The sequence below is a fragment of the Oncorhynchus tshawytscha genome, linkage group LG31 (genome assembly GCF_018296145.1).
Source record: "Oncorhynchus tshawytscha isolate Ot180627B linkage group LG31, Otsh_v2.0, whole genome shotgun sequence".
Taxonomy (NCBI): domain Eukaryota; kingdom Metazoa; phylum Chordata; class Actinopteri; order Salmoniformes; family Salmonidae; genus Oncorhynchus; species Oncorhynchus tshawytscha.
Genome location: NC_056459.1, coordinates 87,860 through 104,836, shown reverse-complemented (window position 1 = coordinate 104,836; position 16,977 = coordinate 87,860).

Here is a 16,977-nt window from a genome sequence, read left to right as displayed (position 1 = left end):
ATACTAACCGTACTATTTCGGACGTGAATTGAGTATCTAGTATAGTTATCGATAATAGTATGGACCTAGTTAGTATGCCAAAAGTTCCAGGATGTCATACGTAATTCGCAAAAATACGAAGTATACACGAGGTAGACACTATTTCCGTACTATTAAGGCCCATAAGACAATTCTTCAGAAATGGGCGTGGCTTCACAACTTTTAAGGCCCATAAGACAATTCTTCAGAAATGGGCGTGGCTTCACAACGTTTTTAGAGTTTAAGAAAATGGCAGAAAATATGCAGCTGAAGTCCAACGAGAGTGGATACAAATTCATTTCTTAAACTAGTTATGACAAATGTTAAGAAAATGTTAAGCAATGTAATAAAATAACTGTTCAAATAGGTTACGTTACGTGTTAGCGACGCTATCCTTACGCACTAGCGTCACAGCAGTATGTACTAGTTACCTAAATAATAAAAAATATACATTTATTTAACTAGGCAAGTCAGTTAAGAACAAATTCTTAGTTACAATGACAGCGTACTGGAGAACAGTGGTTTAGCTGCCTTGTTCAGGGGTGAAACAACATTTTTACCATGACAGGGCGGGGATTTGATCCAGCAAACTTTCAGTTGCTGTCCCAATGCGCTAACCACTAGGCTGCCTGCCGCCCCTAATGTTAGTTGGCTACTAATACATCGAACTTGCCAGGCAGTATATTAACTATCTGCTATCTAACTAACTACCCAACTTTTATTGACTTGATTATTCACATCATGCTTAGCTAAGTGGTATGTATAGTTGTTTTGCTTTTCAATGGAGTTAATGGCACTCTGGTCTGAGTGCCAGAGCGCCGAATAACTGATGAATTTACCAACGCTCAACACCAGTTGAATATCGCTGGTCAGTAAATGGAATATATGGTCAGTAAACGTTGGCAAAAAAAGCTTAATTAAATTGTTGCCAGCAGCACAGTTAATGTCACCAACGCTCTGGATAACATGAAAACAGCCTGACCACCTATGCCTAGGGCAGGAAAAATGGTCAGAGTGAGGTGTTCTCTCAATTGTGTCTGGAAGTAGCTAACCAACGTTAGCCAGTTAGCTTGGGTGCTTGACTGCCGTTGAACGCTCGGATCAACCATACTTATTGGCCAGAGCGTCCAGTGTGCTATCTGAATTTATGAACCGACTATCTGACAAAGCTATGGGTTTACGGACGTCCAAAGTGCACTCTGACACTCCAGATTGAATTTAATAACACACTCAAAGTCGTAAATTGCCTAGCTAGTCATTTGTTATGCTAAAAAGCTAGCAAGAGGTTGCATAGCAACAGCATCAATTTCCGGTAGACAGGCTAGTATGCTCTAGTATGCTCAACTGAAATTATACTGTTCGTTTAGAAAACTAAAATGAACTAATATCATGTAGTATATACTCATTAAGTATGTAGTATATAGTATGTTAGCATGGGTTTTTGAACACAGCTATAGATTGATTGACAGATTGCACCCGTATACAATTAAGGTAGATATTTAGCCAACAGGTGTATTGTCTTTTATCAGATTTCTCTAGAGAAGTCATATCCCCAGACCCATGGATTACAGAACACATCACAATCCATAGGCTAGCCTACATAACATTCACAATAATGATGTGAGCAGAGACATACAGTGTATAGAGAGAGTTAGGCCAGGTTTTAGGATGGCTAGCGCCCATATACTGTAGTACTAATTCAAAAAAGTTCTGGGACACTGTAAAGTCCATGGAGAATAAGAGCACCTCCTCCCATCTGCCCACTGCTCTGAGGCTAGGAAACACTGTCACCAGTGTTTCTCTACGGCTGGCCATGCTTTCCACATGGCTACCCCTACCCCGGTCAACTGCCCGGCACCCTCCACAGCAACCCGCCAAAGCCCCCACCATTTTTCCTTCACCCAAATCCAGATAGCTGATGTTCTGAAAGAGCTGCAAAATCTGGACCCCTACAAAACAGCCGGGCTAGACAATCTGGACCCTCTCTAAAATTATCTACCAAAATTGTTGCAACCCCTATTACTAGCCTTTTCAACCTCTCTTTCGTATTGTCTGAGATTCCCAAAGATTGGAAAGCTGCTCTTCAAAGGGGGTGACATTCTAGACCCAAACTGCTACAGACCTATATCTATCCTACCCTGTCTTTCTAAGGTCTTCGAAAGCCAAGTTAACAAACAGATTACTGACCATTTAGAATCCCACCATACCTTCTCCGCTATGCAATCTGGTTTCAGAGCTGGTCATGGTGCACCTAAGCCACGCTCAAGGTTCTAAACGACATGATAACCGCCATCGATAAGAGACATTACTGTGCAACCGTATTCATCGACCTGGCCAAGGCTTTCGACTGTCAATCACAACATTCTTATTGGCAGACTCGACAGCCTTGGTTTCTCAAATGATTGCCTCGCCTGGTTTACCAACTACTTCTCTGATAGAGTTCAGTGTGTCAAATCGGAGGGCCTGTTGTCTGAACCTCTGACAGTCTCTATGGGTGTGCCACAGGGTTAAATTCTCGGGCCGACTTTATTTTCTGTATGCATCAATGATGTTGCTCTTGCTGCTGGTGATTCTCTGATCCACCTCTACGCAGACAACACCATTCTGTATACTTCTGGCCCCTCCTTGGACACTGTGTTAACTAACCTCCAGACGAGCTTCAATGCCATACAACTCTCCTTCCGTGGCCTCCAACTGCTCTTAAACGCAAGTAAAACTAAATGCATGCTATTCAATCGATCACTGCCTGCACCTGCTCGCCCGTCCAGCATCACTACTCTGGACGGCTCTGACTTAGAATACGTGGACAACTACAAATACCTGGGTGTCTGGTTAGACTGTAAACTCTCCTTCCAGACTCACATTAAGCATCTCCAATCCAAAATTAAATCTAGAATCGGCTTCCTATATCGCAACAAAGCATCCTTCACTCATGCTGCCAAACATACCCTCGTAAAACTGACCATCCTACCGATCCTCGACTTCGGTGATGTCATCTATAAAATAGCCTCCAACACTCTACTCAACAAACTGGATGCAGTCTATCACAATGCCGTCCGTTTTGTCACCAAAGCCCCATACACTACCCACCATTGCGACCTGTACGCTCTCGTTGGTTGGCCCTCGCTTCATACTCATCGCCAAACCCACTGGTTACAGGTTATCTACAAGTCTCTGCTAGGTAAAGCCCCGCCTTATCTCAGCTCACTGGTCACCATAGCAGCACCCACTCGTAGCACGCGCTTCAGCAGGTATATCTCACTGGTCACCCCCAAAACCAACTCCTCCTTTGGTCGTCTTTCCTTCCAGTTCTCTGCTGCCCATGACTGGAACGAATTGCAAAAATCTCTGAAGCTGGAGACTCACATCTCCCTCACTAGCTTTAAGCACCAGCTGTCAGAGCAGCTTACAGATCACTGCACCTGTACATAGCCCATCTGTAAACAGCCCATCTGGAATTTATTTATTTATTTATTTTGCTCCTTTGCACCCCAGTATCTCTACCTGCACATTCATCTTCTGCCGATCTACCATTCCAGTGTTTAATTGCTATATTGTAATTACTTTGCCACCATGGCCTATTTATTTCCTTAACTTGCCTCATTTGCACTCACTGTATTTAGACTTTTTATTTTCTACTGTATTTTCTACTGTATTATTGACTGTATGTTTTGTTTATTCCATGTGTAACTCTGTGTTGTTTTATTGTTGTGTTGTTGTATGTGTCGAATTGCTACGCTTTATCTTGGCAAGGTCGAAGTTGCAAATGAGAACTTGTTCTCAACTAGCCTACCTGGTTAAATAAAGGTGAAATAAATAAATATACAACTTTATTCTTGAAATGTTGGTGATGTAACAATAGAGTGCTGCCGACAGTTCCCTATGAAATGAACCGCTGTAAACAAGCAAAAAAGAGCAGTGAATTTAATTTATTGATTTATATCCAAGTCTTTACTGTGTTGTAGTGTCAACAAATTGTATATCTGACATCTTCATATGTTTAGAAAACTATCAGATATAAACAGCACAACTCGGAAGCGTTAATTATCACTTAGCAATGGCTATGCGCCTAACTCTTTATATACACTCAGTGGCCAGTTTATTAGGTACACCACCCCGTTCACAAAAATGGTTTGCTCCTATAGACAGTGAGTCATGTTATATAAAGCAGCCAGACAGACATTGAGCCATTCAGATACTGTTCGACTGAATGTTAGATTGGGCGAAACGAGTGACCTAAGCGACTTTGAGCATGGTATGATAGTTGTTGCCGGGCGCGCCGGTTCCAGCATCTGAGAAACGTCCACTCTCCTGAGCTTTTCATCCACAACAGTGTCTAGGGTTTACCGAGAATGGCGTGACAAATAAAAAACATCCAGTCAGCGTCAGTCCTATGGGCGAAAACTGCTCATTGATGAGAGGTCGAAGGAGAATGGCAAGAATCATGCAGGCTACCAGGCGGGCCACAAACAGGCAAATAATGGCGGATGGGCTATTGTAGCAGATGACCACACTGGGTTCAACTCCTATCACCTACAAACAAGATGTGGCTCCAGTGGGCATGCAATCACCAACACTGGACAATTGAGCAGTGGAAAAGCATCGCCTGGTCCGACAAATCATGATTCCTGGAGCAGCATGCTGATGGCAGAATCAGAATTTGGCGTAAGCAGCATGAATCCATGGCCCCATCCTGCCTGGTGTCAACGGTACAGGCTGGTGGCGGTGGTGTAATGGTGTGTGGAATGGTGTGAGCAATGTTTCCATGCCACGAAGAATGCAGGCTGTTCTGGAGACCCACTAGATGGGTGTACCTAATAAACTTTCCACTGAGAGTACATGGCTCTGATTGTGAGTGATCATACATCACAATGAGTGATTGTGACACTGATTGTTCTGTTTACATCCCTAAATATGAAAATGTATTAAAACAGCAAATCTATGTGGTGGAACACTTTGCATTTCCATCTTCTGTAATCTCTTTCTACATCTATCCAATACATCAACATATGAGGCATTTCTGAAATCCTCAAGATGTTTCCTAATCACACAAAAATGACAAATGTTGATGATATATTCACAGAAGGCATTATACAACCATTTGTGTATGTAGCCGATGTGAAATGGCTAGCTAGTTAGCGGTGGTGCGCGCTGGTAGTGGTTCCCCTTGCTCTGCAAGGACTGCGGATTTTGTGGAGCAATGGGATGTGTGCAGAGCGTCCCTGGTTCGCGCCCAGGTTGAAGGGACAGACGTAAAGTCTGTACACTAAGCCAAAACCATATTTTCAGTTGGTGTTTGGTAAACCGGTATAGCAGGTTAGATAAACATTTTGTTGGCCGACATTCTGCATATGATCAAATCGATGAAACGGCTAAATATCTACCTTAATTGAATACGGGTGTAATCTGTCAATTAATCAATGACAATTGTATTGACACTTTGTTGGCCGACATTCTGCATAAGTTCAAATCAATGAAACGTTTCAATATAATACATCTCAATACAGTGTTCTGTTCCTAAAACTAGAATCTGTCAATACAGTGTTCTGTTCCTAAAACTAGAATCTGAATCCCACTCCAATTCGCATACCGCCCCAAGAGATACACAAATGAAGCAATATCAATCGCGCTCTACACTGCCCTTTCCCACCTGTACAAAAGAAACACCTACATGAGAATGCTGTTGACGACAGCTCAGCGTTCATCACCATAGTGCCCACAAAGCTCATCACTAAGCTTAGGACCCTGGGTCTAAACACCTCCCTCTGCAACTGGATCCTGGACTTCCTGACAGGCCGCCCCCAGGAGGTAAGGGTAGGCAACCTGCCCAGGGACTGCGGTTGAAAATGAGCCGGCTGGCTAAAACCTGCACTTTTACTGAAATGTTGATTAATGTACACTGTCCCTGTAAAAATAAAATCAACTCAACAACTCATCTGCCACGCTGATCCTCAACACTGGGGCCTCTCAGGGGTGTGTGCTTAGTCCCCTCCTGTACTCCCTGTTCACCCACAGCTGCGTAGCCAAGCACGACTCTAACACCCTCATTAAGTTTATTTATTTAATACATTTTAAAATATGGCAGTAACATAACAAAATGTTGAAAAAGTCCATTAGAAATTATATTCACAGGGGGTTCTAAATGTCTGTTTGTGTGGTTTTCTGAAAGTACAGAATGAAGAGGAATTATAATGAGTAAATGTCAGGTTATAGCAATTAACAATATTACATTGACGTAACATAATAAACTGCTATTAGAATAGTAAGCCACATTGACAATATGACAGTTATACTGTAAATTAACCATTGATTTACACAGGAAACTAACTGAAAAAAGCCCCACAAGGGAGCAGGGCAGAACTATACAATGCACAGCACAATGAAGGGCCATGATGGCAACTTCAAAAGTAGGCAGTCTTAGCAGTACAAGCTATTAATTCCGACAACCCGTACAGTGGTGATGTGAGCCGGATCTACAGTTGCGCTAAGCTCAATACTGGGGTCGCTGTTGATTAAATTTGAGGGGTGAATGTAGCACATGGGGATGTATGAAACTTACTCCTCAGCTTGAAGTGTCTCCACTTCCTCTAGCTTTTTGTGTGGCGCTTACTGGTTAAAGGGAGGTCACGTGTGCTAGGAAGGCAAAGGTCCTGTATGGGGGTGATAAGCACCAGAATTAAGCCTTGTAAATAAATCTACTGATACCTCTCACGAAGTCACCTAACATCTTCCTAGCGCCATAAAATACTGCGAATTAACATCGAAAAAAACTTGGGTCCATTGACAGTCTAAGGCCGACGCGTTCACGTCACATTCGTGACACGTGCACGTAGTGTTCACGTCACGTAACGTAGCACTGACACTTCACTTGTAAGTTTATTATGAACGACCTTAGCACCGACGCCTTCAAAACGTCCACATGTGTTACGCGTCTCATGTTTAGTTTATTATTAAAGATCCACCGTGATCGCCTTACAAATGTCTATATGTACATGATTTAGAAAAAAATATTTTTAATTGCTAGAGTAATCTAATCAATTTCATTTGTAGATTTAGCTAAAATAGGCATATCACCTCAATACAAAAATTATTAGGCTAGTTGATATCGCATCCAGCCACCATTACTGTGTAGATATACCTATTTTTCACTTCAATACAGACACAAGGGCTTCTTTGTTGGAGGCAGCCCTATTCAGAAATAAGTGGTAAAAATAAGTCTGTCTCTGGTAGAAATTGGTCTCTGACTTCTGTCTTCGGTGAGTTCAAGACAACTGGAAATTCGGAGCTCAGACTGAAATAAAAATATATAAAAACATTTTTTCAGCAACTCTGGCATCTTTCTCTCACCTGAAAATCACTGATGTCATGATTTTACCTATTTTTTCCCCCTGGATTCCCAGGTTTAACAGACACAGTCACTGTCACCATGCAATCCTTAGGCTATACATTTCTGTGGAGATGTCTTATGTTTAACAGCAGCGCTTGAAATGAGGGTGGTATGTGAGGACATAGGCCTAACCTGTGTTATAGAGAGTGGCATAAAGCATATGCTACCCCTTGTTTGCTTAGCCTTAGAAAAAACAACGGTCCAGATTTTATAAAGCGATCTAGGCTATAACAGTCATATCTGCATAGCCTACTAGCCCATCGAAGGTCTTGCTCAGCCTCAACATCACAGAAATCTGTGGATGGTTTATTAAATGCTCTGCAATTTAGAAAATTAGTGGTAGGCTATGCCTACCACAAAATACCAAGAAGATAGAATCGGTATGGGTCTATGCATAGACCAAACAGCTTAACAGATAAAAACGTATTTATTCAAAAGAGTCCCATTGAGTCAGGCTATTCATTTGCAGTTGCGTTCTTACGCATAACCTTAGCCTAAACGGAACTGAAAACAACCCAGCCTGTTTTGATCACAGATCATGATGAAGCCTGAACATTTCAGGCTGTTTGTCACTGATTTAGCCCACAATCGCCTACAAATTTGATGCACATGAAGACCTATATTTATTCTGGATTTGACAAACAATACCCTGACTAGGATCCTGACTTTTCCCCACATCATATTTGTTACCAATTAGGCTAAATGTATTCCTATTAATAAGCTTTTGTTTTCCTAATGTTTTGCATAGGCTAGCCATTGCAATTGTTATTTTCCATCTTCTGCTTTTTATGAATAAACAGGCATTGGATTAAAAAATTATATAATTTTGATACCCCCACACACACATTAACACCACTTACCTTTCAGATCACAAAGTCAGCTAATTTCCACTCATTCATATGCAAATACATTTGATTCATACACAGGCTTGTCTGGCTGGCAAGTTTTCATTTAAAAAAAATCATAGTTCATTAGTACACCCTTGTGGTTGAATACAACCATGAATAATGTTGAACTTACAAATACCATCAAGGGATATGTTAAAATTTACAAAAATGAACACCTTATGGCATGAAAACCAATCTGGCAATATTTTAGATTTAAATATATAAACGTTGTTTTTTTTGGTACATGTGTGTCAATTTACTTGATTGGGTTAGTGATGGAAAAGAAAGTGAAGCAAGTATGGAGCATAGTAGTACAAATAAAGGATGGAGTAAGAAAAAGAAAGTGGAGAGAAAGGGAGTAGGGGTTTGAAGGGGAGCGAGAGGTCTATGGAGGTAGAGAGGAGGCAGAAAAATAAGTTTGAGGAGAGAAACATATTTTCTAACGCTAGAGGCAGTTCAGAGGTACAATGTGTCGAAGAAGGGCAAGATAAGATACGAGGGGGGCATGGAGGTGAGGAGGAGCATAAAGTTATTCTGAAGTTTAGGAATGAAGGGAGAGTAGGGGCAATGAGTCTGATAAGGTTGACGGCTGTGATAAAAGAGTTGATTGGGGATGTTGTCAATGTTAAAGTGTTAAGAGATGGGAGTTTGTTGGTGTTCTGTAAGGACATGACACAGAGGGAGAAAGCTGTGAAGCAAATACACTGCAAATAGCAAATACACTAAAAAGTTAATTTTGTTTATTTTTTTCACCATTATTTAACCAGGTAGGCCAGTTGAGAACAAGTTCTCATTTACAACTGCGACCTAGCCAAGATAAATCAAAGCAGTGTGACACAAACAACACAGAGTTACACATGGAATAAACAAACGTACAGTCAACAGCACAGTAAAAAAGTCTATATACAGTGTGTGCAAATGAAGTAAGGTTAGGGAGGTAAGGCAATAAATAGGCCATAGTGGCGAAATAATTACAATTTAGCAATTAACCACTGGAGTGATAGATGAGCAGAAGATGAATGTGCAAGTAGAGATACCTTTTTGCAAAGGAGCAAAAAAAAAAAAAAAAAAAATGGGAACGAGGTAGTTGGGTGGGGTATTTACAGATGGGCTATGTACAGATGCAATGATCTGTAAGCTGCTCTGACAGCTGATGCTTAAAGTTAATGAGGGAGATATGAGTCTCCAGCTTCAGTGATTTTTCTAATTTCTAAGGAAAGGTAGCCAAAAGGAGGAGTTGGCTTTGGGGGTGACCAGTGAAATATACCTGCTGGAGCGCATGCTACTGGTGGGTGCTGCTATGGTGACCAGTGAGCGGAGATAAGGCGGGGCTTTACCTAGCAAAGACTTATAGATGACCTGTATCTGGTGGGTTTAGTGACAAATATGAAGCGAGGGCCAGCCAACGTGAGCATACAGGTCGCAGTGGTGGGTAGTATATGGGGCTTTGGTGACAAAACGGATGGCACTGATAGACTGCATCCAATTTGCTGAGTAGAGTGTTGGAGGCTATTTTGTAAATGACATCGCTAAAGTCAAGGATCGGTAGGATAGTCAGTTTTAAGAGGGTATGTTTGGCAGCATGAGTGAAGGATGCTTTGTTGCGAAATAGGAAGCCGATTCTAGATTCAACTTTGGATTGGAGATGCTTGATGTGAGTCTGGAAGGAGAGTTTACAGTCTAACACCTAGGTATTTGTAGTTGTCCACATATAAGTCAGAACCATCTAGAGTACTGATGCTAGACGGGCGGGCAGGTGTGGGCAGCGATCGGTTGAAGAGCATGCATTTAGTTTTACTTACATTTAAGAGCAGTTGGAGGCCACGGAAGGAGAGTTGTATGGCATTGAAGCTCGTCTGGAGTTTTGTTAACACAGTGTCCAAAGAAGGACCAGAAGTATACAAAATGGTGTCACCTGCGTGGAGGTGGATCAGCGAATCACCAGCAGCAAGAGCGACATCATTGATGTATACAGAGAAAATAGTCAGCCTGAGAATTGAACCCTGTGGCATAACCATAGAGACTGCCAGAGGTCCAGACAACAGGCCATCCGATTTGACACACTGAACTCTGTCTGAGAAGTAGTTGGTGAACCAGACGAGGCAGTCCGAAACCAAGGCTGTTGAGTCTGCAGATAAGAATGCGGTGATTGACAGAATCGAAAGCCTTGGCCAGGTCGATGAATACGGCTGCACAGTATTGTCTCTTATTGATAGCGGTTGAGCGTGGCTGAGGTGCACTCATGACCAGCTCGGAAACCAGATTGCATAGCGGAGAAGGTACGGTGTGATTCAAAATGGTCGGTGATCTGTTTGTTAACTTGGCTTTCGAAGACTTTAGAAAGGATGGATATAGGATAGATATAGGTCTGTAACAGTTTGGGTCTAAGGTGTGTCCCCATTTGAAGAGGGGGATGACCGCGGCAGCTTTCCAATCTTTAGGGATCTCAGACAATACGAAAGAGAGGTTGAACAGGCTAGTAACAACAATTGCGGGGATCCAGAGAGGATCCAGATTGTCTAGCCCAGCTGATTTGTAGGGGTCCAGATTTCACAGCTCTTTCTGAACATCAGTTATCTGGATTTGAGTGAAGGAGAAATGGGGGAGGCTTGGGCAAGTTGCGGGGGATGCAGAGCTGTTGACCGGGATAGGGGTAGCCAGGTGGAAAGCATGGCCAGCCATAGAAAAATTCTTATTGAAATTCTCGATTATCGTAGATTTATCGGTGGTGACAGTGTTTCCTAGCCAGTGGGCAGGTGGGAAGAGGTGCTCTTATTCTCCTTTGACTTTACAGTGTCCCAGAACTTTTTGGAGTTTATGCTACAGGATGCAAATTTCTGTTTGAAAAAGCTAGCCTTTGCGTTGCTAACTGCCTGAAAAGTTTCCTGAAAAGTTGAAATACATAGAGGGCTCAGCATAATCAGAGGTGAGACGTTACTAGGTCGGGTCAACAGGAAGCATTATTTTTATTATTATAATTTTTTTTTTGAACGTAAATACAATATGTTTTATTGCTAAAGTAGAATTAAAGTTATCAGCTGAATACAATACCAGTCCAAAGTTTGGAAACACCTACTCATTCAAGGATTTTTCTTGATTTTTACCATTTTCTACATCATAGAATAATAGTGTAGACATCAAAACTATGAAATAACACATATGGAATCGTGTAGTAACCAAAAAAAAGTGTTTTTTGCACTATTGGCATTCTCTCTTTTAAAAAAATATAATATGTTTATTATTTTACAATAAAAAATCAAATAACAATGACATTCATTGTACTGTTGAATGGGATGGCCAATTTAGAGGACAAAACAAAACTTAACTCACACACACACACACAAAATAAAACAAAATCCTATTAGGTGGTACATATATAAGAAGACAGCATATAGTCATTACAAGCAGTGTAGTTAAGCCAAAAATAGATATTGAGTGGAGTACAGCACAGAGTAGCAGCAGATCGTCAACCCAGTTATGAGGCGGGACTAGACCATTTATCCAGTATCGGCTGCCATATTTTGTAAAATATTGGACTTCTATTGGAGGTATTGTATCAAATCTTTTCCATATGTATTACATTCTCTAAATCCCGTAACCACATTTCAAAGGTAGGTACAGTCTCCAGTTTCCAAAATTGCAGTATGAGCCTTTTGGCTAATAGAGTACAAAGAGAGACAGCTTTCCCTTCGTGGTTATTCCCATCAACTGTACCAAACAGAGCGGTCAATGGGTCTGGGGCTAGAACTCTATCAAAGGCTCTAGATAAATAATAAAAAATGAGATCCCAGTAAACATGTAACTTAGGACATGTCCAGAATAAGTGGGTCAACGTCCCCTCATCCTGCTTGCACCTCTCACACAGTGGTGAGGTGTCCGGGAATATTTTATGCAGTTTTACTTTTGAGTAATGTAACCTGTGTATCACCTTAAACTGTACAAGGTTGTGTCTGGCATTCACTGAACTGGGGTTTATATTCCTGAGAGCTTCTACCCAGTCCTCATCTGAGATTTCTGAACCAAGTTCTTGTTCCCAAGCCCTTTTAATGGTGTCTGTGGATACCTCTATGTGGGCCTGTAGCACATCATACAGTCTAGAGACCGACCCTTTTGAATGGGGTTTGACAAGGATCAAGCTATCTAATGTATGACTATTTGGCTTCATGCCATACAGTGGGATATGTGTCCTTACGAAATTCCTGATTTGGAGGTATCTGAAAAAATGTGTTGTTGGCATGTTGAACTTTCCCTGTAATTGTTGAAATGAAGCTAACTGACCATCTATGTATAGATTACCAATTGTTGTGAGCCCCTTCTCCCTCCACTGTGAAAACACAACATAATCCAATGCAGGGTGGAAAGCATGATTCAGGCAAATCGGGCTGTCAATGTATACAGTGGGTATGTGTTGGAGGAAATTATAGTTGAAATGATTAATTATGTATACATTTATTTAAGAACCATTTATTCTAATACTATTATGTTATGGTATGAAATGTATGGGTTCTTGGTTAAGCTGTTACTGAAAATGTAAGTAAAACAAATTAATTGTCTTTACCTTGCGGGAAGTTTAAGGGAGAGGGATGATATATCTTTTCTGACAGATAAGAATGGTCCTTGATATTCCGTTAGTGGAGGAGAAGATATCTTTTAGACAGATTGGAATGTCTGGTTTATGAGGGGAGTAGAAGACATCTCCAGACCTGAAAACACTGTGCTATTGTGTGGATCGGAGAGAGTGTGAGAAACTGATGATGTCATTTCATGTCCTCTCTTTAAAATGTAAGGTTCTTTGTATTTTGCTTCAGTACTCTCTTGAATTAAACGCTGTTACCTGACTTTTAAGACTGGGACTCTGTCCATTTCTTATAAAAATATTGGGTCTTACAATCCCTTTAGAATGCATTGACAGAGTAATATTTCTGATTGGGAAATACTACAGAGGAATTTAGAATTCCACTAACAGTATGTTAAGAAAATACCTAATCTGTTTCCAGATCCTAAGCGTATGACAAATGACTGGGTTAGAGTCATAAGTGGATTTTTTCACATATGATGGGCTATTAACAAGTGCAGGGAGTGAGGAACGTTGACAGGAGGCCTGCTCAATCAAAAGCCATGCAGGCATATCCTTCTGTCTCATCGCAGGTAAGCTTTCCCTCCAGAAAGACACAATGTTCAGATTAGCAGCCCAATAAGGGTGGAATAGAAGTCTTAGGCTTGGACAAAAACCAAAGAACATCGTCTGCATATAGGGAAATTTTGTGCTGTGTGTCCTTTATTTTAACAGAAGCTATATCGGCACATGCCCGAATGCGAGTAGCAAGGTGTTCCATGGCTATAGCGAAGAGAGCAGGCGAAATAGGGCACCCCTGTCGGCACCCCTTGAACAAGCGGAATGACTGCGACATTTCTTGATTGGTTGCCAAGGACGCCATTGGGTGTGCATAAATAATTATTATCCAATTAATAAATTCCTTTCCGAACCCGAAGTGCTCCAGAACCGACATCATATAATTCCACTCAATCCGGTCAAACGCCTTCTCTGCATCAAGAGCTATTACCACTGCCTCAACCTTATGATCGTGATACATTACGTTGAAAAGATGTCTCAAATTGTAGTGTATATGTCGGCCCGGGATAAAACCTGTCTGGTCAGGGTGTATGATGTCAGAAATATATGTTTTCAATCGGTTTGCCAATATCTTTGTCAACACCTTGTTTTCTATGGGGAGTAACGACACGGGGCGATAAGACGACATCTCCATGGAATCTCTATCTTTTTTCAAGAAGTTTGCGGGAGTTTGGCATTTTCTTTGGATTGTTTAAACATTCGCAACACAAGTGGAGCTAGACTGGTGCAGTACTTCTTATAGAATTCTATTACATATCCATCGGGCCCAGGGGCCTTGCTGTTTGGAAATTGTGCTATCGCTGTGTTAATTTCCTCCAAAGTTATCCCTGCATCAAGTGCAGAAGCTGCCCCCTGTCTAGTTTAGGAAGTTCACATTCAGCGAGAAAGCGTTCCATAGTTTGTGGATCAGTAGCATCGCATTTTGATTGGTATAGCTCTGAGTAAAACTGCGCAAAGCATTTATTAATATCCTGCGGATCTGTTACTATTTTACCCTTCTTGTCTTTTATTTTGTGAATAGCTCTAGATGCCTGTACATGCCTTAGCTGTCTTGCTAATAATTTATGTGGTTTGTCACCCAGTTCAAAATAACTTTGTTGCGTTCTAGCAAGTACAGAGCCCACCTGTTTCGAAAGGATGGTATTGTATTCATATTTTAACTTTGTGATCTTCTCAAGGACTGTATACGAGGAATTCGTCCTAAAAACATTCTCCTGTTCCCCTAACTCTCTTTCAACAGGAAGTATTATTAAAGAGATACTTTGCATTGAAATACAGATAGAGATGTATTAGTCCCAGAGTTAATGATCCAAAGTTTTGCGTTTCACCTCCTGATGTTTATGATGACTGGCAGTGTTAAAATAAATAAAAAACATAAGCTTAAACACGCTATCTCTCTCTCTCTCCATCTGTCTCTCGTCTGCAGGTATGTTTTGATGTGAGAGATGCCAAACCCCCGGAACCTAGGAAGAAACCTAGAGAGGAACCACGCTATGAGGGGTGGCTGTGCCGGGGGGAGATTATAACAGAACATGGCCGAGATGTTCAAATGTTCATAGATGACCAGCAGGGTCAAATAATAATAATCACAGTGGTTGCAGAGGGTACAACAAGTCAGCACCTCAGGAGTAAATGTCAGTTGGCTTTTCATAGCCAATCATTCAGAGTGTCTCTACCACTGCTGCTGTCTCTAGAGAGTTGAAAACAGCAGGTCTGGGACAAGGAAGCACATCCGGTAAACAGGTCAAGGTTCCATAGCCGCAGGCAGAACAGTTGAAACTGGAGAAGCAGCACGACCAGGTGGACTGGGTTCAGCAAGGAGTCATCAGGCCAGGTAGTCCCGAGTTATGGTCCTAGGACTCAGGTCCTCAGAGAGAAAGAAAAAAATAAAGTGAGAAAGAGAGAGAGAATTAGAGAAAGCATACATAAAATTCGCACAGGACACCAGATAAGACAGGAGAAATACTCCAGATAAAACAGATTGACCCTAGCCCCCTGACACATAAACTATTGTAGCATAAATACTGGAGGCTGATACAGGAGGGGTCGGGAGACACTGTGGCCCCGTCCGACAATACCCCAGGACAGGGCCAAACATGCAGGATATAACTCCACCCACTTTGCCAAAGCACAGCCCCCACACAACTAGAGGGATAACTTCAACCACCAACTTACTATCCTGAGACAAGGCTGAGTATAACCCACAAAGATCTCCCCCACGGCACGAACCCAAGGGGGTGCGCCAACCCGGACAGGAAGATCACGTCAGTGACTCAACCCACTCAAGTGACGCACCCCTCCTAATTCTATGGACAGTAAGGAGGCCTGCGTCTTGTGACCGTAGCATACGTGTAGGTATGTACGGCAGGACCAAATTGAAAGATGTGTATGAGCAAGCCATGTAATGCTTTGTAGGTTAGCAGTAAAACCTTGAAATTAACGTTTGCCTTAACAGGAAGCCAGTGTAGAGAGGCTAGCACTGAAGTAATATGATCAAATGTTTTGGTTCTAGTCAAGATTCTAGCTGCCGTGTTTAGCACTAACTGAAGTTTATTTAGTGCTTTATCGTAGAAGTGACAAAAGCATGGATACATTTTTTGGCAGCATTTTTGTACAGAAAGTTTCAGATTTTTGCAATGTTACATAGATGGAAAGAAGCTGTCCTTGAAACAGTCTTCATATGTCAAAAGAGAGATCAGGGTCCAGAGTAACGCCAAGGTCCTTCACAGTTTTATTTGAGATGACTGTGCAACCATAGAGATTAATTGTCAGATTCAACAGAAGATCTCTTTTTTTCTTGGGACCTAGAACTAGCATCTCTGTTTTGTCCGAATTTAAAAGTAGAAATTTTGGGGCTTCACCATGTTTCATCGAAATGTACAGTTGTGTGTCATCCGCATAGCAGTGAAAGTTAACATTATGTTTCCAAATGACATCACCAAGAGGTAAAATATATAGTGAAAACAATAGTTGTCCTAAAACGGAGCCTTGAGGAACACCAATATTTACAGTTGATTTGTCAGAGGACAAACCATCTAGAGATGAACTGATATCTTTCCGACAGATAAGATCTAAACCAGGCCAGAAGTTGTCCGTGTAGACCAATTTGGGTTTCCAATCTCTCCAAAAGAATGTGGTGATCGATTGTATCAAAAGCAGCACTAAGGTCTAGGAGCACGAGGACAGATGCAGAACCTTGGTCTGAAGCCATTAAAAGGTAATTTACCACCTTCACACGTGCAGTTTCAGTACTATGATGGGGTCTAAAACCAGACTGAAGTGTTTTGTATACATTGTGTGTCTTCAGGAAGACAGTGAGTTGCTGTGCAACAGCTTTTTCAAAATGTTTTGTGAGGAATGGGAGATTCGATATAGGCCGATAGTTTGGCTTTTACAAGAGAGGCTTTATTATTGCCACTTTTAGTGAGTTTGGTACACATCCAGTAGATAGAGAGAAGTTTATTATGTTCAACATAGGAGACAAAGCACAGGAAGCAGCTCTTTCAGTAGTTTAGTTGAAATAGGGTCCAGTATGCAGCTTGAAGATGGAG